Source organism: Phaenicophaeus curvirostris, chromosome 8 (genome assembly GCF_032191515.1).
Source record: "Phaenicophaeus curvirostris isolate KB17595 chromosome 8, BPBGC_Pcur_1.0, whole genome shotgun sequence".
Classification (NCBI taxonomy): Eukaryota; Metazoa; Chordata; class Aves; order Cuculiformes; family Cuculidae; genus Phaenicophaeus; species Phaenicophaeus curvirostris.
The window spans coordinates 4,144,947-4,168,497 of NC_091399.1; positions in this window are offsets into that span (position 1 = coordinate 4,144,947).

Below are 23,551 nucleotides of genomic sequence, written 5' to 3' on the forward strand. Positions count from 1 at the left end.
TTTGCCACCTCATTTCTGATGTATACATATGGCACGTTCAGCCCGGGAACTCACAGCACTATTTCCCTGCTGTGCATATTCCATACAGATGATGTTTGAGTCCCGGTTTTGCACCAGTGAAATGTGAATAATTGTGTCACTTTGATGTACTGATAGAAGTGTTTTGTGAGAGCTAAATACTTCTTTGTGGAACATTCCATAGCATGTTTGGACACTGTATAGCAAGGGGTAGGAGGAAGACAGAGACATGGATCTAATGCAAAAGAAAAAAATCAGGACAAATCAGAGGAGGTGGCCCACAGATATTCCCCTGCTTTTCTTTGTCTTCTATAACAGCTCTGCAACAGAATGAGGACTTTTCCTCTTCCTTGGGTGAATAAGAAGACAACAAGACAGCATATATCTGGGGACACCTGCTGAGAGAATAAAACACAATAAACATAAGTATGCTGTGGTGAAAGATATATTTTGCTTGTACAATAGGCATTTTGATCCAGAGTTATGAATAGTTTAAACATAACCTGTAAATTAAAATAAATTCAAAAGCTTTTGTTATTCAGCCTCTGGGCTTTTTTATTGTGATTTGGATTTTTTTTAAGCTGAAAAAAATTTTGATCTTGTGGTTAAGAGAGTTATGAAAAAAAGAAATAGACGTACTTCTAAACAAGGTCTTCTAAGGTGTCCCCTAGGACTATGAATTTAAACTGGTCTTGCATTAATTGCAGTTTCTCTGGCTGTTTGTTAGGGCATTGCCATGCTGCGTTAAGGTCTCGATGCTTTTATCTAGCCCTCCCCTATTCTCTGTTTGTTCTTCAGCAAGGATGAGAGGAACCCTTACAGTATGCAAATATATAATGCCTTCTATGCTTCTTTCTTTAGAGACATAAAAGGATTTTTGAAAAAGGCAAGTTGAATATATGGCAATAAAGACATAAATCTTCAGAAGCAGGCAAGCTACACTCCCTATGCACTTCACAAATGAAGCAAGGTTTTTGCAAAGAAAGAGTTTGTTAGGAGAACCACAGAAAGCAGGATTTCCATAATGATTTGCAAGAAAAAATTCTGTAACACATGGCACTGTATTTCCTTCAGATCTGCAAACCACTTGGGACCAAATTCTTTACTACTTAATCACTGCAGTAACTAGAGATGATGTTGGCAAGTGTTCATTGAACATCGTGTGACTTTACATCTTAAAACATTTTGGCGTTACTTTGTATTTCCTTTATTCAGTGTGTTCTGGTCTGTCCCCTGGATGATTAGAAACAGCTGGCCTTTTCTTTGGGACCAGGTCAGTTTTGCAATTAAAAGCTGTGTTGGTCTGCACTGATAAAAACACGGACTAAATCATTCCATTCAAGGCTTATACATTAATTTTCCACCTAACATTTTTTATAATGACTTGTACACAAGCTACATGATGTGAAACAAAATCTCAGAGTGAAAACAAGGATTCCAGCCACAAAAACGGGTCTTGTCTTCAACTGAGACTCAAAACATGGAGAACTGCAGCATTGAAGTATGAATAAACAGCAGTCTGGATGAAGTAAAGCTCTGTAAATGGAGAATAATATTGCAGCTTCAAACCCACATGTGAGAGATGACCATGGTTATGCAAAGTGCTCTGAGGAGCAGAGACGGTAAGCAAATGCTCAACACTCCTGCATCCAGGGACCCACAAGCAGCACCCTAATAACACGGCTCCTTTCTGTCTCCACTGGTCAGCACTGACTTGTCTAAGCAATGTCGTGTGAGAAGAAAGGGAAAAAAGAAAGGGATGTTCAACCCCTAAACCTGTCATTTTAAACATCTGTCAGTAAAATTGGAGGAAATTGTTTTTATGTTTTTAATAATAGCTCTGAAAACAGTGTAGCTTGGTTTTTCTGCATTTCAGATCTGTGCTTGTACCTGCTTCTTCGGGACAGCAGGAAAGAATGCTCTTCAAAGACAGCATAACAGCTGAAAGCTATGTAAGTACCATTCAGTTTCCTAAAATCCAAATATTATTAACTATGTTACCTGACTTATCAAGGCAGCAGTGCACAATGGAAGATCCCTGCGTTACTGTTGTAGGCTTAGTCTGTCCTTTTACAATCTAGGTCTTAATCTTCATTTTTCAAAATGTTTGTGTGTGTGTGTGTGTGTTACTTTTTAAATAGCCGTGGATGAGGCACTGGAGCCCTTCAAAGGTTAGATATGGAAGGCGCAGCAATGGCATGGCAGTGATGGATACGTTTCTCCAGTCCCATGTTTGAGCATCCTTCCAACTGAGCAGACAATTGAACCCAACTGAGATGTCCTTCACAACTTTCATTTGTCTTGGCCAAAGAATGGTTCCAATTTCTACTTACAGTCTCATTTCTAACAAGCTGAAACAGAAAATCCATAGAATTTAAAGTTCAATTTAAATGACAATCTGTGTGACTAATGACCTTTTACAAGACAAATTGGTAGATTTTAATGTATTTTGAAACGATTTCAGAGGAGGAAAACACACACTAAAAATTAGATGACAAATATAAAAAGGAAAAAGAAAACAAACTTAGGAACATAAGCAAGCACTAACAATCATTATGCTTGCAAATTATCTCGTCGCAGCCTACAAATCTTTGCTTTGACTCACGCATACCATACATCTAGCAAAGGCAAAAATAATATTTTTTTACCGCTCAATTATAATTGATATACTGTTGTACCATTTTAAAATGTGTGAAAGCTGAAAAGTACACACAAAAAACCAAAAAAAAGGCTAAGCAAGGAGCATCATTTAAAATGTGATAGAACTTTCTAAGTTAGTTTTATATACATCCCTCTACCCCCTTATATACAGCTATATGGAGAATCGAACTGTCCTATTAAGGCCTTGAGAGCAATTACATACATATAGTTAGAAACGTGTTAATTAGGCAGACAATGATCCAAAGAGGTGATTATGGCATAGTACGTACATTCTGCAAGGCACCAAAGCTCTTACAACTTAATAGGAGTCCCATGTGTTTGACACTTTCTATACAGGTGAATATCTAAGGCTTTGACAGTATCATGTGTGGCGAGGCTCTGCCTTAGACTAGCACTGCAGGCGAGTAACACACAGTGACAGTACTGTGGGGGTTCTCATCAGCATGTGTCAAGGCACAGGAAAGGAAAAATAGTCTTAACAAACATATCTGAAATTGTCAAACGCAAATTCCTCTTTATATAGATAACGTATGAAAGTTTGGGGAGTTGAAATCCAAGGCTGCAACACTAATTCTAGACTTAACCTAGCACTGCATGTTCTAGGAACAGACAAGAAGTCCTGATGAAATTTAGGAATGTACAACAGCTTGAAAAACTATTAAAGAAAACCACCCGTCATTTTTGTTCTGTTTACAAGCCTTTTCTGCAATATTGATTATTTTTCTGAGGCAAGTTACAATATCTATTATTTCTGCAAATAATCCATAAGTTCAGCTTCCATTGTGTTTTTGTAAGTTTGCTGAGGTCCAGAATTAACAAGATTCTGTTATCTCCAGAGTAAAGCTAGCACTTCAAATGTTCCTAAGGAAAAAATCTAACCAATGGCTGATCTTTCTCCTACTACAATAAAGTTATCTATTAGTATATTAGTAGCTTGTTATATTAGAGTAATAGTATATTACTCTATATAGTATTGAAACTAGAATTCACATTGCACCTGGCTGAATGTTTCCTTTCTCCAGTTCTAGCTTTTAAACTTGTGGAGTGGTGGCTAATCAGCAAGTGTGTGTGACAAAACCACTATTTATGGTTTTGTTTGCTACCCTAAAATAAGTTGGATTTTTCTTTTTTCTTTCATTACAGTCTGTCACATACATATATCTCCCACGTGATGATGCTAGTTTTGTGCTGAAAGATATATCTCTTCATCTTTCTTACATTTATAACATATGCTATGCTGGTACTAAAAAGGAGTATATTTTGAAGGATTTTTATGTAGCCAATTCAAAATTCACATGCCTCAAGCTGAAATTCTTTGTAATGCATCTAACTATTTTTTCCTAGATTTCAATGCTGGATACTTCAATATCCCTTTATATATTTCTAAACCAGCCAACCAAACAAAACATAGGTAAAGTTTGTGTCTTTAAATTTTAATCATTGCTTCCTTTTCTGTTTTTTCCAATGCAAATGCTTCTAAATGACCAAAGGGCAGCAGTAGTTATTGAAGGGTGCACCATAAACAGAGTGCTGACCACAGACCCAATGGCTGCAAGGCCAGTTACCTCAATACTGTGAAGAGGAGCACAAGAACACCAAAAGTTCCCAAATTTAGTGGCAATGGTATAATATAGACAAGTTTCTGTATCTTACTTTAGCTTACTTTCCATTTCTTCTCATGCTTTAACATCCATTCATTGGGTTTATAACAATAGAATGTTTCTGTCCCTACTGTTCACCTTCTCCAAGATGATCAGCTCTCCTTTTGCTTAAAAAAAAAAAGACTTTGAAAAGTGTAAGCTTGAAAGCTTACAGCTTGGCTCTGCCCTACATCCCGTGATGCTAAGTAAATTGTACCTTAGGCAGGCTTTTACTAACACCAGTTGCAACTTTGTGGGCAGAGCCCCTGACGGATGTTTGCTCGCGTACAATGCCAGAGGGTGCCAGGATCCAGATGAATTTATCTGCAGTGTGGGCAGCTGCCTGTGGGCAGCCTGCTGAAGCCAGGGGACAGCCTGGCGCTTCCCTCCAGGGAAGAGAGCAGACTTACACTTTCTTCAGTACCCTGCTATGCTGTATGCTAATGGTTTGTTGTTTTGGTTTTGGGTTTTGTTTTTTTGGTTTTGTTTTTTTTTGGTAGCAATAATATCCTCCTTGTAACATTTGAAGGTGAAAAATCAGCCTGGAAAGAAAAATGGCAGAAATACAACATGAGGACTCATATACTTCTGACCTCACTAAGCTTTCTGCTTTGAAGCTCAAGATGCAGTTTCTTACTACCTGTGGGAAAGCAAAACAAGCCAAAATGTATCCTCATTGAAACAGGTACCCTCTTTTCTCTCTTGAGGCTCACAGACACCCTGCTCTAGACCCCAAAATAAAAGAATTTCAGTTCTCCACCAAAAGGAAAGGCAATTATAAACTAGTCTCTGCTTTTGGTCACTTTAAATGTACATGGTAGTTTGCACGCTATTCTTTCTGCTGTCAGATGTACAGGAATTTTACCATGTTGCAAAAACCCTATACACTGTAAAAATGAGCTTTACTTTTTAAGTCATGTCACAGTAAATTGCCTTTGAGTGTGTTATAAAAATTGCCGTACTTCCTGTGGGAGAAGAAAAATGCTGGAGAGGTAAGTTTCTTATACCATTTTAAAAATTTCTGTCTGTTGTTTCAGAAGAAAGAAAATCTGCAAAACTTTAAATAGAATTTTATGTCTAAAAGCAGTGAGTTCAGAAATGTTGTCTGTATTTTAAAACTATTTTACATGAAATTATGAGTTACAACAGTGACACAATGTGTTTCATATAAACAAGGATTAAGGTAAATGTAGCAGGCTGAGCTAAAATTACTAAAATCCCAGTGCTTTGGGTTACTCGGTTTCTGGATAACAGCTTAAGTGATACATGCTTTTAAGAGTTATATTGTGAAATGAGAAATACATATGCCTTCAAACCAAGAGATCAAGCACAGCATAGGTAAAAATCAGTAATAATTGCGCAGTGGGTTATATCTATGTAAGAATTATTTATACACCAGTATATGCCATTGCAAGGAGTGCCCCTCTGGCTGGGAGCCTTAGCAGAGGGGTCAAGGGTTCTAGGTGGAAGTAGACTGAGTTACCTTCTCAGGCTTTGATGGACCTTACCAGCTCTGTCTCTGTTACTGTAGTTTCAATTTTATTCTCTAGATAAGAAATAGAAGCATTTCAGTGTGTAGTTCACAGAGGCCTCGATCAGTCGGTTGACATAGGGTCCCTGCCTGTGGTGAGGTTTAAGGGAATGACAGTAACTAAGTGGAGGCCTATTGTGTGTAGGTAAAAATCATTCCTTCTTTTTTTTTTTTTTTTCCTTTTTCCTTGTTTGCTTTCTTTTAGCCATGTGCCTGTTCGCAGAAGCTTGCTGCGATACATCCGAGTCACTAGCTAGGTGGAGGTTATCCTTGCTGCAGTTTTATAATCAGTATTGTCCAATTATTGCATATTCCAGAAACTCAGCTGATGCGTGCTGTTTCGTGAGCTTGTTGAGATTGACCTGTTTTGGCTATGGACATTTTTATTGTGTTTCCTGTTCACATCATTCTTTTTTCATGACTGTTCCTTTTCCTTCCTTGGGCTTCCTGCGCTTGCAAGTCCACTCTAAAATTTCAGAGCAGCAAGGACAGTATCTTTACTTATAAAAGCAGCAGTTGCAGTTAAACTTTAATAGTAATGCCTACACAGAAACAATAATTGCCTTCAGGTATCCTCTCTTTCCCGAAAATCACTGTTCCTTCCTTTCAGCACTAGAAAGACTATGAGAAGGGCAGGAACAATCCTGTACTTGGCTGTCCCTCTCCCTGTTTTACTGTCAGTGGCAATTTCAGATCACTTTATTCCCATTTCCGTGCCATTCCCCCGTCTTTCTTCATCTCTAGGCAGCGACCAGGACTTTGGAGTTAATGCAAGTATTGTTGTGCAGAAACAGTATTCTCTGTCACTGTTCCTTTTACCTTAATAAATAAATATTATGAGAAAGAGCAGAAAGGCAGTGTGTGTTTTCTTTTAATTTATATTGCAGGCACTGTTAAAAGGTAGGGAACTCATTATGTTCCAGACAGACAGGAAGATTTGTTTACAATTTCTTACCTCAATGCAGCCATGGCAAATTATATCAGCCCTTCAATTTGTGCATTATCATTACTTCCTTACTTTCATACCCTTTCCAGAGTTACACTACCACTGACCCGATGAACCCATTTTCTTTTAAAATCACTCCTATTTTATGTTTAGAGATTGTTTGGGAAAATTCAACTGCAGCAGCTAAAAGAGCAGGCAAGTTGGCTGCGTATAATCAAAAGGTTAGTCTGTTTTCAGGTGCGTGTTTAGGGCCACTGCTGAAGAAAGCAGGAAGCCATCTCTATCCATATGCATGTCAAAAGTTTATCACATAGGGTAAAGACAGGGAAAACAGCCATTGACTCCCCTGGTGCTTCCCGTTTGATCATGCATGCTGGAGAGGGCCTAAGAAGATGCTCATCCCACCACACAACTAATTCACCTTGCACCTGTCCAGAAGAAGTGGTTCAATTTTTGTGCTGTCACTTCGAAGAGGGGGGGACTCTCATCCTTTCACAAATACAACCAGACTGAGAGATGGAGCTGAAGTGGATGGGTGACAATACGATCAATGACTCTTTGAGGTTTACTAACTTTTTCTGCAGAGATCAAAACTTTCATCATGAACTGCTAACAAATAGCTGCTTGCATTTTGCCATTCTGTTCAACTGTCTCTGTCAACTAGACCAGCATGGAGCAACAGCCAACATCCTGCTGGCCCTGTAACCCCAACCTTCAACTCTGTACTTGTGCAGTACTTTTATTGCCCCAGCATCACAGGATCCCTTCCCTTTTCTTGAGGCTCCTTTGCCTGCTTGCCTCTCTACACGGAAAACAAGCTTTAACACTGTAAATACTTAACACCCAATTATCCTGCTAAGCAAGGTAGCATAGCAGGACCAAAACCTTTGTCTTCTCCTAAGTTTTCAACAGCTTTCCCTTTCCAGCCGAAACCCCTCTCTGGCTCCCTCTATCTCCACTTTTATAATTTTGTGCTCTTGTTAATTTTAGTTATCTACACTAACTAAGCATGGTGCCAATAAGGAAATATGCTGCCATTATACAGCAACTAATATGCTAAATTATTAGAGACTGTGCTGAAGAAATGTACTCTTTTATTGAGTACACTCTGAATAGCTGCTGCTCAATTTGTTATGAGTTGTGAATTTGCTCTGAGTTACTTTTACTATTTGAGAATTTCCAGGCTTTGTACCATGTTTTGCACAAGAACTCAGGTGCCCTTGCACTGTTGTGTTTGTAGTTCTCTTCCAAGGAAGCTGTCTGCTGTTCCCAAGTTTCTGTGTCTCTCTCCCTCTTAGTATCTCCTTTAGCTACACGAAATGCAAATAACTGATTTGAATTATGTATTTTGCAGAGAAACTTCCTGCTGGGACTTGACTCAGACCAATCAATATCTTCTCCCTGCCTGGAGAAAACCTTCGTCCTCCAGGCTCATGGCAAGCACTTAAAAGGAAATCTGCTTGGTCTGTCCCTATTTACCAGCAGTGCTGAAGAAGAAAAATCACCCTTTCCATGTGTTCACCACTTGTACAGGATTGGGACTGTTTATCTGTATCCCTTTCTTTTTCAATATCATCCAGTGGAACAGGGTGAGTCACCAATTGATTCTCATTTCTTCTCCACACAAAAGTTTCATTTCCCTTAGATTGATATAAATCCTGAACAATGGTCCTTTTTTTTTTTTTTCCCTGACAGAACTCCCTATTTTCACACTGCACCTCCTGGATAGGCAGTCAGAGAGACTGTTTTCATGGGCCCTGAATTCCCCCTCTGCCTGTAATGATGGTGGAAGGCATCAGCACAAGCTGCTGTTCAGCACCACCTGGGAGATCCTATGTTACTTATTCATTGTGCTGCCCTTTTTGAAGCAAGACCAGCCTTTGGTACAGATCAGGATGTATTAAGTGAGTGGTAGACATGCAATTGTCCCCAAAAATGTGTCAGTTGAGTGTTACTGTAGATGAGAGACCACTGTTCTATTTATGTCTGTAAACTGGAATAATTTTCATGAGAGTTGCTGATGGTTCTTCTTTGCTGAATGGGACCTCAGCATAATGCTAAAGGGGATATTCTGTTTAATATTCTGTTTTCCAACCCTTTGTCTTTCCTTCACCCATGGTAACTGCCAAGACATTCATGAGATTTTAATTTGAATGAAATTTCTCTCTAGCTGTGGGCAGAATATAAAAAAAATCAATAGCTATTAAGATACGTGATACAGCAGGATATGGGATCCTACTGATAGAAAAAGTGAAGACCATTTATTTATTCACATTCCCGAGTGCCAGCATTTGTTATCTGGCCTCATTGACCACTTTCTGCTCTTCCCCCAGATTTTCAGTGGGTTTTTCTTGTTGCCAAAAGCCAAGGAGAGTTTATTTTGCCCATTGCACTCAGCTACATTATGTGCTAGTTCCTCATGAAAGTGCCTTTGGGTGCTTTCCCAGTGCTCACATTTTTTTGTTCAACAACAAGTTAAGAAAAAAAAGAGTTACTGGAGGTTTTAAAACCCATTTTCTTTTTATCTACTGTTCTGTTAAAGCTTCCCTCCTAAGCAGCTTACAATAATATAAACAACCTGCAGAAAAAACTCCCTGTCAATCTGCTGCTATAAATTCCTGCAGGTCCGGGGGCTTCAGGAGCTGGATATTGCACCTACAGGCCTTGGAGTCAGAGATAACTATCAAATAATTCACTCCTCTAAAAAATTCTCCCTTATATTCAGAGCAAGTGGAGAGCAGGAAGGGGGAAGAGAAGATGGGAGGAGATGTGCTGGAGGAGAAGACCTGGCATGTGGGATGAGGATGGAGACCCATGGCTCTCACAAGTGCTCACCTCTCCCGAGCACCCATGACTACATGCTTTACTGAGCTCCTCAGGTGTACGTCTCCTTCCTCAGTATAAAACACACATTTCCTTCATCCAGCTTGTGAGGATGCAGACCACCATCCCAGCCCTTGGGGCTGATTTAGCAGAGAGAGCAGCCATGCCGGCAGTGCACCAGGCTGCTCCAGCTTTCGGAGGTGCTCAGGAATAATGAGCAAAATCTAATTAAGAAAAGTGAAATACAGTAGGTTAAGTCAGCTGCATCGAAGTGTGAAATGGAGCCATTATAAAACAAAACAAAACACCATACAGCAGCATCTCAGGAGCTCTGCCAGACCTCTGTGGCATCAGAGAGGGGATACAACAGCGAGAACTGGTAATGTGCTGGACTGTCACTGACCATGGCAGGGCTCTGCTGCTCAGCACAGCTCCCGCTTGAAACAGGAGGCAGGAAAGGTGAAGCACGATATGGGCATAGCAGCAGCACACTGGCCTGGCTGCGGTGGGAGAGGAGGGACGGGAAAGGGGGTGATGAGAAAGTGTTGGTGCGTTAGAAAGAGGAGGGAAGGGAAAGAAAAAATGGGCAGCGAGGGAGTGAGCATGAAGGGCAAGTGTGAAGCCAGCCTGAGCTCTTCTTCCCTGAAGATGAAAATCTCTACAGCTATCAGAGCGCATGTTTATCATCTGAAAAGCTGAGCTTGGCTTAGCCCACTGGTGACGGCTGTCAGAAAACTGCTCTGCTCAGATGGCAGAGGATGTCATGCTGAGTGTGGGCACAGGGCCCACTCTGGGAGTGATTCAGTGGCTGCACATGTGTGCAAGTTTGTCTCTTCAATGACACTTTTTGTTTTGTAAAAAGGACACCAAACCAACAAAACCAACAAACCACCACCAAAAAACAACCCCCCCCCCCACTTTTAAGATTGCAGCCTTCAACAAGTAGAACTGTAAAACAAGGAAATTTTATTTGTTCTTCATGATGCTTCTATTTATAACAAGATAGAATTAATTCTACTATTTGAATCGTCTTTCTTTTTTTTTAACCTGGAAAAAACCTGATTTAATCTTGCTGGAAAAGCATCTCTTGAAACAGGCAGGCATGGGTACAAAACCCCTAACATATTTTTAATGGTAATTGTTTGCAGTTCCCTTTCTCTAAAAGTTGGGAAAGGGCATCTTGAATGTACAACTAAGTTCAGCAGAAGTGAAGCTGCTTTCAGATTTGCTACAGTAATAGGATTAGAACAAAAAGAACACGTTGTCTTTGTATCTAAAACCCTGAGGCTAATTTGTCTTGGTTCCACCCCTCCAAAAACTTTTGTAACAAATTACTTTTGTCAGGAACACTTAATGATGTTTCACTGTTAAAATGCTCACAAGAAATATCTAACACCTGCTGGGAAAATTATCTGTAAAGGTTATTGCAGTAAGGCTTGGATGTAAAATGTCAAAGGACAACTTCATCTCTTTCCCCTTCTTCACCCTCCCACCCAAGTTACATGCAGAACTGTAGGAGCTTTTGCAAATCCATCAGACAGGCAGAAGTGTGTTTCCTTCCAGCCTCTCTCCTGTCTCAAGAGAGCCTTGAGATGCATTTTATTTAAGCTAACAAGTGATCCAAAAGTAGAAAACTGAAGGCAGAGAAAATTAATACTTCACTAAAACTTTGCTGGAGAACAGTCTGACAGAAGAGCTCAACATCTGCTACCTTTGCCTGAAGGACAACTTAACAGTGAGGCCAAGAGGCACCTACTGCTGAAAGCCATGCAATGCCTGCGCAGAAGTGAGCACCAGCCAGGCACCCTGCTGCTGCAGGGGCAGAGTCGCACAGAAGAGTTACCTCCAGCTTCAGGATAACAGCATGTTTGTTACAGTCCCCTTTACTTCAGGTTTCAGCACTTTGCCATTCCCCTGCTCTGGCAATAATGTGGCTAACTGCTTCACCTTGTAACACCCACAAAATTCTGTCTATTTGATGTACTTTAGTTTCAGTGGTTTCTAACCCTACCCAACAAAACCAAGACACAGCAGGGCAACTTTAAGATTCATATTCAAGTAGTGGTTTTATTTTTGTTATACTGGAGCCTTTTATTTGGAACAGATGCAAAACAGATGTTTAAAACTCTTGTTTCATAACTGTAAATATTTGTGAATGAAGCTGTTCATGTAGGTGACAGACCTACACGTGAGATCAAAGTCTCACTCATGGAAGAGTCTGTGCAGGATGTAGTCTATGCCATATCACACTTCTCTCCAAAGCAGCAAGGAAGAAAATCTCTGCATGCTTCTAAGATCAGCATTCATTCTCCAAATTAGCCAATATGTTTGTCATTAATATATCTACCTGTAATATGTTTGCAGGATTGAGAAGCAGCAGTAGACATGACTACCAAAGTTGCAGTATTTGGCCTTGGTTTCTCACTAGCATGCACACGTTGTGGGAGATACACACAGGCCATGGGTTTTCTGGTGTTTCTCATTTCCTGGTGTTTCTCAGATGGATGACTCTGGCTTTGACTTTTCTGTTATCTGGGTTTCTTTCATTTATTTACTTTGTCTCATGTAGCCAGTGAACAGCCATGAGCGTCTGATTACCAGACATTCAGCGGGTAAGTGTGATAGTTAGTGCCCTTCTCTTCCTCTCAAGTATGCTATGCTATGCATTGATGTAATGGGATAAAATCTCTCTTGTGTATCTGCTTGAAAGAGACCACAGTAGTTTTAGTTTTGTCCAACACAATCTCTCTCTCGGTACCATATTTCCCATACTGATGTTTCTGTGACAAGATTTTTTTCCCCATGCAATATCTTGATAGTAAGGTATATTGGCTTTACCTGATAGAGGCATTTTGCACCTACAGTAAAGAATTTTGAAGAAAGAAAGTCTTTACAAAGCCCAAAAGCGAAAGCTGCCAGGTAATGTTTGATGTGTGTCATGTGCATGCTCATTCTCATTTCTTGTGTTTTTAGATAACTCTGTTCGCAACTGGTTAAAAAAAAGCATAGAAAAACCTTGGGAACAAAAAGGGACTATTTCTGTTCCTTAAGCTTCAATAACATGTTAACATCCCAACTGAAACTACAGAAAGGGTCAACACCTTTCCTTTCTTTTCCAGTGCCACATTTCGGGTTATATCTCTTTTTACTCACATGCTCTATCTGTTTTCAGGTGAATACAGCTGTAGCTGCTGTCTTATGGACAGCTTCTTATTTCCGTTTGTGCTGTATCATAAAGGCACAGATTTCTGACAGCTGCAAAATAAGCCTCAGATAATTCAGTGAATGCTTGTGATGTCACAAGAAATACACTTGAAAATCCTCACTGTTTGTAAAACTGCATAGGAGGAATCATAGAATGGTTTAGGTTGGAAGGGACCTTGAAGATCATCTAATTCCAATCTCCCTGTGATTGGCAGGGACACCTCCCACTAGACCAGGCTGCCCAAGGTCCATCCAACCTGGCCTGGAACATCTCCAGGGATGGGGCAGCCACAGCTTCCCTGGGCAACCTGTGCCAGTGCCTCACCACCCTCATGGTGAAGAAATTCCTCCTTATGTCTAGTCTAAACCTGCCCCTCTCCAATTTATTGCCAAACATAGGAATTCCTGATGTTTGGTTCATAAAAAACAGCTTTACAGGACTGCAGGAAAATCCAGACTGTAGTTTTGGAGATCCTAAAAAAAAAAAACCAAAATCCAAAACCAAACAGCGAATCAAAGTTTGCATCTGTTTCCAAGTTTATGGAAGTCATAAATGCATATAAAACTTTATCGCTGGGATGATATCTTGTCACAACTTTTTCTTAAGCAGTCATTTGCCCCTACAGATATCCTTGTCCCTTATGCCAGTCTTTCATGGATCTTTTTTGCAATATGTGAAAACATTGGCTCCAGCTGTTCTGTGTTTAGAAAGACTGCAACACAGCTGGTGATTATAAGAGGAAATGTTGTCTGATAGGCACAAAAGGACCTGATGGCTGCCAGCAGCTCCCTGGTCTGTGGGAAGCACTACTGCTGCCCTAGAGGCAGAGTCCGCGTGTCTGTGTCATCTCTGGGTGTGCCTTGGGATGCAGTTCTGGCACAGTGGCACCTGAGTCTGCTGCCTTCTCCCAGCTATGAAACACAAGTTCTCCTTAGCCTCAGCAGCTCTGTTCCAGGGGTGAGGTACATCCATTCGTGGTGTGTGGTGTTGGGCTACATGCAAAACCTGCAGAAAAAAGGCAAGTTCTTGTTCTGGACCTCTTTTTTTCAGAGTGTTGAGAAGGGGAAGTAAGGTGTAAACATAGCCTTTCCTCTGAGTTGGGATCTGAGCGAGCGCTGTTATGGTGGTTTCTGACTTAGCACACTGTTTCCCTTTTCCGCATTAATCTCAAAAATAGGAAAATGTTTCTAACAAGGCTGGTTATGTTATTAGGTATCTTTGTGATTACAGGAACATGAGCTGTTGCACACATGCCTGTACATCCCAAATGACTCTAGTGCAAAAGATGTTTCTTGTTTTATTCTCAAGTAATAACCTTTTACAGCCACTTGCGTATTGTTAATATTTAGCAGGGAAGGACATTGACTAGATGTAGAGTCAGTAACAGAATCTGGAAATGGATTATATATGTGTTCATATGAAGCAGAAGGGCTGTCTCTTTGAGTTGTAGTGCTGTGTATGTCCCATATATGGCTTCTGAATTTGTGCATTAAGGCAATCCTGAAAAGGTGGGGATGTTAAGAGTTGCTCTTGTGCTGAGCAGATGTCGTATGGGATGGAATATCCCTTTGGTCAGTTTGGGTTGGCTGTCCTGGCTGTGTCCCCTCCCAGCATCTTGCCTGCCCTCAGCCCACTGATCACAGAATCACAGAATAACCAGGTTGGAAGAGACCCACCGGATCATCGAGTCTATCCAACTGATGGGTGTAGGGGAGTGTTGGACAGGAAACCTTTGCGGTGTGCGAGTGGTAACCAAAACACTAGTGTGTTACCGACACCTTTCTAGGTACCAAAACAAAGTACAGCACTGTGAGGGCTGCTGTGGGGAAAATTAACTCCATCCCAGGCAGCCCAAATGTAACCACTTTTTTTGGATAATGTGACATTGGCTAAGGAAATATTTAGTTACTGCTTTGAGGGAGTTATCTATTAATTTTGTAATTCTATGCGTATTTTAAAAAAAATAGCTGTTGGAGAGCGATAATCAAGTTCTAAGATTTATTCCTTTCTATGGAAGGAATTATGCAGAATTGCAACTGAATTTTAAATATGTTTATATTTAGGGAGTTGGCTTGATTTGTTGTGGGCAGAGTATTTCTGAAACTTGGAATAGGATTTGGCTTCTATTTCTTGTCTTTTGCTTGCAAAAGTGCACAGTGCAGGGTAGGTGTGCTGATGACTCTGTACCCAGCCTACAAATAAATAATAAGGTTTATAGGCTTTTTATGGAACACATTCATATGAAAAGATGTACATATGTACTTACTTAGTAGTATTTGCCAAGAAATACTTCTAGTACTCCAACATAATCTTAAGCTACCTGTCACAGTTAGATATGAAAACTATAGCTAATTTATGTTCTCAATTCTGAGACAAAAATTAAAGCTAATATTTTACCATCAATACTGTATGAAAAGAGTGGGAAAGAGGATACATCTTCTAAAACATGGAACAGGGAGTTCAAAGCAAACTGTCTGACATTTTTCCATTCTGAATTTCCACTGAAACGGCTCAACAACCTGAGATAAAAACAGCTGAAGACTTGGTTTTGTTTTTTTTATTTTTCTTTCTTTTTGATGGGGGCATGTAGATTGAGGTGAGAACTCTCCAAAGATTATCTGCTGAGTGCCAGCTTTTAATGAATCCCATTTGTTTTCTTGATTAAGTCTGCTATTACCCCTGTTTAGTCTTGTCACGAGCCTATTAGCTGGAATTTTCATATCATGGTTAGAAGAGAAATTAGACTAGAAGAGCAGCACTCATCATCAGTCAATTTTCAGTGTATTTAATATTGTTTACAATTTATGAATCAGGAACCTGTAGCCTCATACCTATATATAGAGTGAAATAAACAAATAACTGTTCTTTGCAGTGAAATTCATAGGCTGATAAGGGTTGCAAATAACAGTTTTCACCAATAACATTATATATCGCTAATGTACTTGCAGCTACAAGTTTTCTTCAGTGAACTTGATGCCTGACAGACTATGTCAGGCCTATGATTTGTGAGACAGAAGCTTCTTTATGAAGAAAGCTCTTCAAAGTTTTGACCTCTTCTCTTCAAAAGATAAGAATCCAGGAGGCTTATCAAGCCTTGTGGTCACAAAGTACTCAAGAGCCCTGAAAGAGCTTAAAAGCCATGTGATGGGTACAGTATAAAGTGTACACAGATGTAACGGAGTTTTCAAATTCACGTCTTTGTCAAAAACGCTATGAGAAGAGCCCTTTAGGAGATTTAAATATCTCCATCCCCTTTCAGATTCTCTAAATGAAGCTTCGAGTAGGGTGAAAAGTACCTTTTAAATGACATTTTGCAAATTCCAAGAGGTGCCATTTCAGCCTCTCCTGGAAGTAAAGACTTGGACAGTGGAATTTGCAGAGCTGACACAGAAGTATTTCATCAGTGAAAAGAGCCAGAGAGGGCCATGGCTGAATCATGGGGTGATGCCCTGGCATTATTCTGTAATGGGAAACATGACTTAGCCAGGTACTTGGAAGCAAGCATTGCAATTATTTGTATGTTATGCAATTTCTTAACATTACCCACTCAATGCCTTCTTTCTCTTTTTCTTGTTTTCCTTGTGCCACATTAAATGACTAGGTTGGCCTGCTGGCATTTCCCTTTTTCCTTCAGCTTTTCCTCTTTTCTAAATCCTTTTCTATAAGTCCTGACACACAGCAGGGTCTTGATCGTTCTGTTCTCCTCTCTGAGAGCTCCCACATCACTTACTATTTGATGAACAGTGTAAGAAACATCCTGTAAACAAAGCCAGAACAACTCCAGTGATACTGCTATTCCACAGGAGCTCCCAGAGATGCCTGGAAGAATCTGCTGTGTTTCTGGGCCTGGAGGTTGTCACAGAGAATACCAGTTGGTAATCACAGCTTTATTTTTTCGATTATCTGAAAGCAAAATCCTGAAGGCAAATCCTTTCCCATAATCCTGCTAGGGTTGGGTCAAAATACATGAATCCATTCCATAACCAACCAAGTATGAAAATTCATCTCACTGCTTAATTTCTTGGCTGGATGGAAAATAAACATCTTTATAAAACTAGTGAATGGCCATGATTATCTGTAAAGAATTCTCTCAAGAATAATTCAGATAGTGTAAAAGACATTCCCCTCATGAAACATAGCTGTTCCGAACCCCTGTAGTTGCCCTGCACAGTATTCTCTAGCTACAAGCCTTTTCCTTCAGTAAATGTAGTGCAACCCTTTCAATCTGTTCTGCTTTATGTCCTCAAAACTCTGAATCTCTAACAAGGTTAGAGGCAAGTAACAATTTAAATCTACTTTCAAATACAGTTAAAAAGCCTATTATAGATGCAACCTTGAACTTTAATGGTATAAAGACAGCTACTTTCTTAACGTTCCCACAAGTGTTAATTTCTTGCTTGTAAGTCTGCCTGGACTTTCTGGCTGTTGGAAACTATTTATTCTGCCTCTAGATGTTGTTAAAAGAAACATGAAAATTTACACTCTGTAGTATTACAATACCTATTGAAACTTGTAATAATGAAGGTTGTTAACATATTTGAGTTGGAGAAGTCGATCTGGTTAATTATACAGGATTCTTCCTGCTATTTTTCTAGGCTACACAAGAGGCTGCTGAAATCCAGCATTTGTTTAGATATACATTCATGCTTTTTAAGATAACAGTTGTAAAGAGCCAGAGAACAATTTGAAATTAGATTGGTCAAAGACTTTCCAGCACTGGCATACACTAAGGAAATAAAGGGAAGCCAAAGGATTCATGCAATGTAAACAAGGAGTCGAGTCTCTTTAAGGCTGGTTTCTAGTAGGTAATGGAAAGATCTGGAAGTACTTTTGTGGTCTTACAGGTCTGAAGTTTTTTGGTACTTCTGATCAAAAAAAACTTCACCACAAAAAACAACAACAAAAAAACCCTGACAAAATCAATGCGCCTAAGTTGATGTATGATGTATCGTACATCATGATACAGTTGATGTATCATAAGTTGAACACGTATGATTTGAAAGCTCTCTTCACAGGAACAATACATGTTCCACAGCTGCAGGCATGGTCTTGATGGCAAGGATCGGTTTCAGAGCTGAAAGTTTGTGCTTCACATCTGGGAAGTTTTCATCGATCTTTACAGTAAGGTTAGCTGCAGCAAATGTGTTTAGATCCTTATGGAGGTGGAAACCAGGCCACTGCTGCTTCAATGCAAACAGCTTATAAAGAGGTCTCAAACACTGGTAGCAACTAGACATCTGCCTAGCCCTGCAGCCACAGTGTAAAAGACAAAGTGAGATCGTCTTTCTTGTTTTGTTTTTACCAGCACTGAGACATGTTCTCTCAGGCCTGTAAAGCACAGATGTAATAATTTTGCCTTGAAAATACTTGATCAAATAATTCATCTATTCTTTAGATAAAGGTGTATTTATCAAGCTCGTTCATTTTCATTATATCAAAGATAATGTTGTGTGAATGGGTCTGCCCCTTTTTAGTCCTTTCTCTCCCAGAGAGCTATAAGATAAAAAATGGGAACCCCATAATCCTTCTGCCGCTTTCTGAAATATCACACTTGAGCCTCTGAGACATGAAGTGACGCCCTGAGCCAGTGATCCCTCTGTGGGAGCACATTTGCTCTCCATTAGTTGAAATTTTTAAAGACATTTGTAGGATTTACAGTTTGATACTGTCCTTTTTGGCCAAGATATCTTAATTCAAACTTATTTGAGCACATAGAACAGCACTTGGAAAAAGAAAGTTGGATTCAGAGTTACACTGAAAGTTTGTTTTCCCTGGACAGAGATTTAAGATCTCTGTATTTCCTCTTCATTTGAAAAAAAACAACAAACAAAACAGATTTTAAAAATCATGCACATTTGGGAAGATTATCATCAAATATGTTAATTCAACTAATGAAATACAGCTAAGTGAATATGGCACACTATTAATTAGCAATAAGATGCATGTCCTCTTTACAGTACTTACCAACAACACTGGTGAAGAGCTGTCAGCAGAAGCACTGCAGTGTTAGCACTGGGAATACTGTGTAATGTTGCGTGCCTCAATCCTGCATGATGTTGACTTATGCTAACTCCTAAACCAGCTCAGCCTCTTCCTCTTACCCAAAGCCTTCCCATCTGGAAAAGAGATTCATTTCTGGGAGCCATGTAATGAGACAGTCCTCATGGTATGGGCTTTTGGCTGATTAAACAGTCATATGCCAAGTCCCTTTATGACTGCACTGAAGGATGAAAAATTAATAAGTAAATAGCAATTAATAAACTATATTGAATAATAAATAGTGTAGATTTTCAGCTACACTAGCAAGCTACTAGAAACTTCTAAAAACACAAAGAAACATTTTACTTCTTTATATGTTTTTATTTTGAGGTATATAGGGCAATTATGCTTCTTCAGAGGTGGGTAAGTTTGTGAGCAGACTGTTAAAAATGTGTAAGTGTGTTAAAGGCATTGATCACACAAGGTAGAAGAATTATGCTTGAATTCCTTCTATAATCCATTAAAAAAGAAGTTAATTGCTTCAGTTCCATATTAAAGTATGAGGCTAGCAGACTGTAGTTTAAAACATATGTGAAGTTGTTCTACTTAAACTTCAGTCATGTGTTGTTGATCTTGTGGTAACACAAAAGGATTTGATACAACTCAGCTGCAGGCATTTCAAACCAGACTTTTCCTCCGTCTCCCAGTGCCACCCCTCCCACTGTGCCTGTGTGGCAGGTCTGCATGCTCACTTTCCCCTCTAGGCATGGGCTCTGCTTTGGTGCTCTGGAAACATTTAGGGGCTGATTTCAGTAGCCATGGCAGTAGGTCTTGATTTCCTCCTTTTCTAGGCTTGGGACACTACTCTTGGGAGAAAAGAGGCTCTGTGTGAATTCTCCTGGGGAAATGGTAGGGATGTTTGCTGTGGCACCAGCGCTCTAAGTTGCCTTTTTTTTTTCCCAGCCCTGCCCATTTTCTCACATTTGAATACAAAATTTATAAACATTGCAGTTATACAAGGTACCTACTTACAACGAAGTCCAGAAGTCTTGCATAGACCCAGGAATCTACCAGCATGTTACTTTCTGCTGCATCAGGAGACCATTTGTTTTTCCCCACCCATTTTATCATGGTTGTACAATTAAAGCTTTAACTAAAAGACTCAGCACTGTAGGATGTTTGTGACAGGAAGGGGCACTTGCATTGGAATCAATCTGTGCCATACCTCTTCTTCTATTCCTGTTCCAATGCAGAAGGAAGAGTGATATAAACTAGAGCAAATAAATAATTGGTGAATAATTCTATTAATCAGATTCCTTCTTGACCCCCAAACTCATTATTTGTTTACCAGCCAGGCTTCCACTAAATCTATTGACAATTTAAAAAAAAAAATAACTAAGCGAACAGTATTGAACTGATCCTTAATTAGGGCAGCTGAGATGTCTTGTATAATTAACTAGGCTTTGTTCATAATTATTTCCTGATGGTTGGAATTGTTTTCCACAAGTAACGCTGCAATAGTAATGGTAACTCTAAGAAATCTTTGATTTTTTTTTTTTTGTTTTAGAGTGAAATAATGGCCAGGATTACTGTGCTTAAGTTGTATAAGACCTATTTGTTCCCACTGACGGATAAAAGTAATCACGTCAATTTGGCTGGACCACATGGGAAAGTTTTGCAAAATCAGTTCTCTTAAGCTGGAAAAAAGTGGGTACCCAAATATTTAAAATGTAACTCTTATAATTTGTGCTTTATGTTAATCAGCCTGAAGCTACTCCTCCAGCAGCTACACATGAATCCTGGCAGACCAGTAAGAGCTCACTTTATCAAAGACCAAGAGCTTAAAGCTAGTTCCCACACGTGGCTACACAGAGTCTTGTTCAGTGAAATAACTGAGATCAGATATTGTTCATAAAAAATTGTGTGAAAGAGCTGCAAATCAACAAAAATCTTCCCAGATCTCCCAGCCAGTGAAGCTTTTGCTGCTGCGCTCCCTATATGGTGCTTCCAGAGCTGCAGCTCTGTGGGCAGGGTGCCAGGGGATGAAGTTCTGCAGAAGCATCTGTCATGCCATGCATTGCAGCTGGCATCCCACATCCAGCTTTGCTTGGAGTTACAGTTGGGAGCACACTAAGAGCCTGCCCTGATTTCTCAGTTTTAGTAAGACCTCACTGGAGTAAACGATTCTTTAAGAGAAGCTGGAACAGATATGGACAGTATTGCTGGAAACGGAGCAAATGGGGTTTATTTGCAGGTTACCACTACCACTTTCTTACTCCCTTCTGATGCTGGCTTAGGGCATGGCTTCAGAAATTAATGGACAGTAGTCATGTTACACCTTGAGGTTGTTTGGGATTCATTATGAAGCTGTGTGGAAAAAGTATGTGGGTTAAACAGGTTCACTGCTAATTAATACCTTTACTCCTAACGAAGTAGCTCCTGCGGTTAGGTAGAATGTGAGGAGAAAAATAAGCAGGGAGCTGTCTGTAGTCTCTTTCAGGACTGAAGCAGCAAGTGAGTATGTGTAAAGTTTAGGGAGCTGAGTGCTGGCACTAGTTGTAACTCACAGCCACCTGACAGCAGTCAAGCACCCAGCTCAGGTGCACCGAGGCACTGGGACTGTACTTGCATGATCAAAAATAGAGTTTATTTCTAAAAGTACAAAGTTCAGAAAACCAGCAGGGATTTGGTTGGCTATTTTTGTTCTTGTTGGGGTTTTTTTTCTGTAATTTTCTGTGAGATTTGTTTAAAGTGAGTAGTTATCCCTGGAGAAATCTTGGACCACGCTGCGTTGCATTCAGGCTCGAAAGTGCGAAATGAAAGTTATGGGAATTATTCAGCTGCCTCTGATCTCTGCCTGGCAAAGACTCATCTAATATTCTCGTTTGTAAGGAATCTGGTGAATATGGTTCATTGCTTTTGGATCACCCTGTTGCCAATGGTGAATCTGTAAGCAGCAGAAACCTTTCAGGGTGTTGGGATGATGTCAGCAATGAAACTCCTGACTCCCAGGGAGCTGGGCTTCCCTGACAATCATTCCTGTTTTCATCCTGTTCATGAATCAACTAACCCATTACTTATGCATTTTCTGTTATTAAGTCATGCCTAATTATTTTTTCACTGTTGAGTTCCTTGCAGCTCTCTTTAAAGTTTAGTCAGTAAGAAGATTAAAACATAAATGCCATTAAATATGCTTTAAATATCAGACCTATTGAAATATTTCCAGGTTCTGTATCCTCTTAAAAAATAATCTCCATTCAAAACAGAAAGGAAATGTCATCTGCATGAGTGTCTTCTGAGTTTAGGACTGGATTATACAGGGAATTATGTAGAGCAGCTTTGGAAATCTGATAATTAAAAAAACTTTGGGCTCTTTTATTTATGACATTTTAAACCCTTGTAACATTTGGGGAAGTTTTCAGTGTTGTATGTGTGCTGTTAACCTCACGTGTAAAATTTTTCTGAGTAACTACATGTGAGTTAAAGGTCATAGAGCCTGAATTCAGATTCAGTTGAGTTGTACTTGTTGTGATTTGAAGGCAATTCCTGGATCTGCATGAGGCTAAAATGGGGGTGCAGGCAGGTCAGCAGGCTGCTTCTTTCAGCTACCTCGTGTGGGATATTCTGCTACCACTGCAAGGAAATGAAGGGGTCTACACAGTAGTCTGATGTGCCAGAGAACAGGGCCCATTTCTGGGAACAGCAGACAGGATTTCTCTCCAAGGTTAATGGATATTCTGCTTTATGGAGAGAGAAGAATATTTTTTTTTTGTAGAGAGCGAAAACCCTCACACCAGCTTGGCTTTTTGCATCAATGCATGCACAGCACAGGCTTTGGAAAAATGTCACAGTAGAAGGAGGATTGTACTGTGATTGACCCTGGACAATGAGTGTGGGCTTGCAATCTAGCTCTTCCCAGCATGTACCAGACACCAGACCAGAAAAGCCACGGTATCTCTGTCCCTGTGGTCATCTCTGCAGTCGGTGTTCATCAGGGCTGCTAGCATGTGATTCCTCACGCGTTTTTCCTTGGCAGCAGCTGAACTGGAAGGCATGTCCGCTTATGTAGAGGTGTTCCTGATAAATATTGACCAGGGAATTTATCATAAATATGCAATGAATCTATGAGCTAGTGGGAAATGTTAAAGCAAACGTGTTTAGGATGGAAGCTTTCAAAACAGGCCAGGAAAATTCTAATACCAGCAAGAGGTGACATGCGACTATTCTTTCTTCAGCTGGCTAGGCAACAGCAGGAGTGTTTCCTACTAAACAGCCTCATTAGCATAAGAATAACTACAGGGTAAATTTTCAAGCTCATTCCAAGTGAATTCAAGGGGAGGGGGGGAAATATTCTTTTAATATGCGCAACTCATGCAAACAATGATATGAAACTAATTCATTTCATCATATTATCACCGTATCATATTAACTTAAAAGAAATAATAATGCAACATGGAAATGTTTGCATATTAGAGAGAACTCTCATTGTACCCTATTAGCTCCATATCATATTAGTATTGCATTAGGCTATTATGCTCCAGTGCTAAAATGATGAAATCCCACTGTGAAAACTGATATTGAATTCTTGTAATGTTTCAGAACCATTTTTAGCACTGCATATAAATAATTCATGGGAGCAGATCTAATGAATTGATGAACCCCCCCATCCCTTGACATTGTGAGAGTATTTATGAATGTAAAGTCATGAACAGGATTTTTTAAATTTTTTTTTAAATGGAAATGGCTTG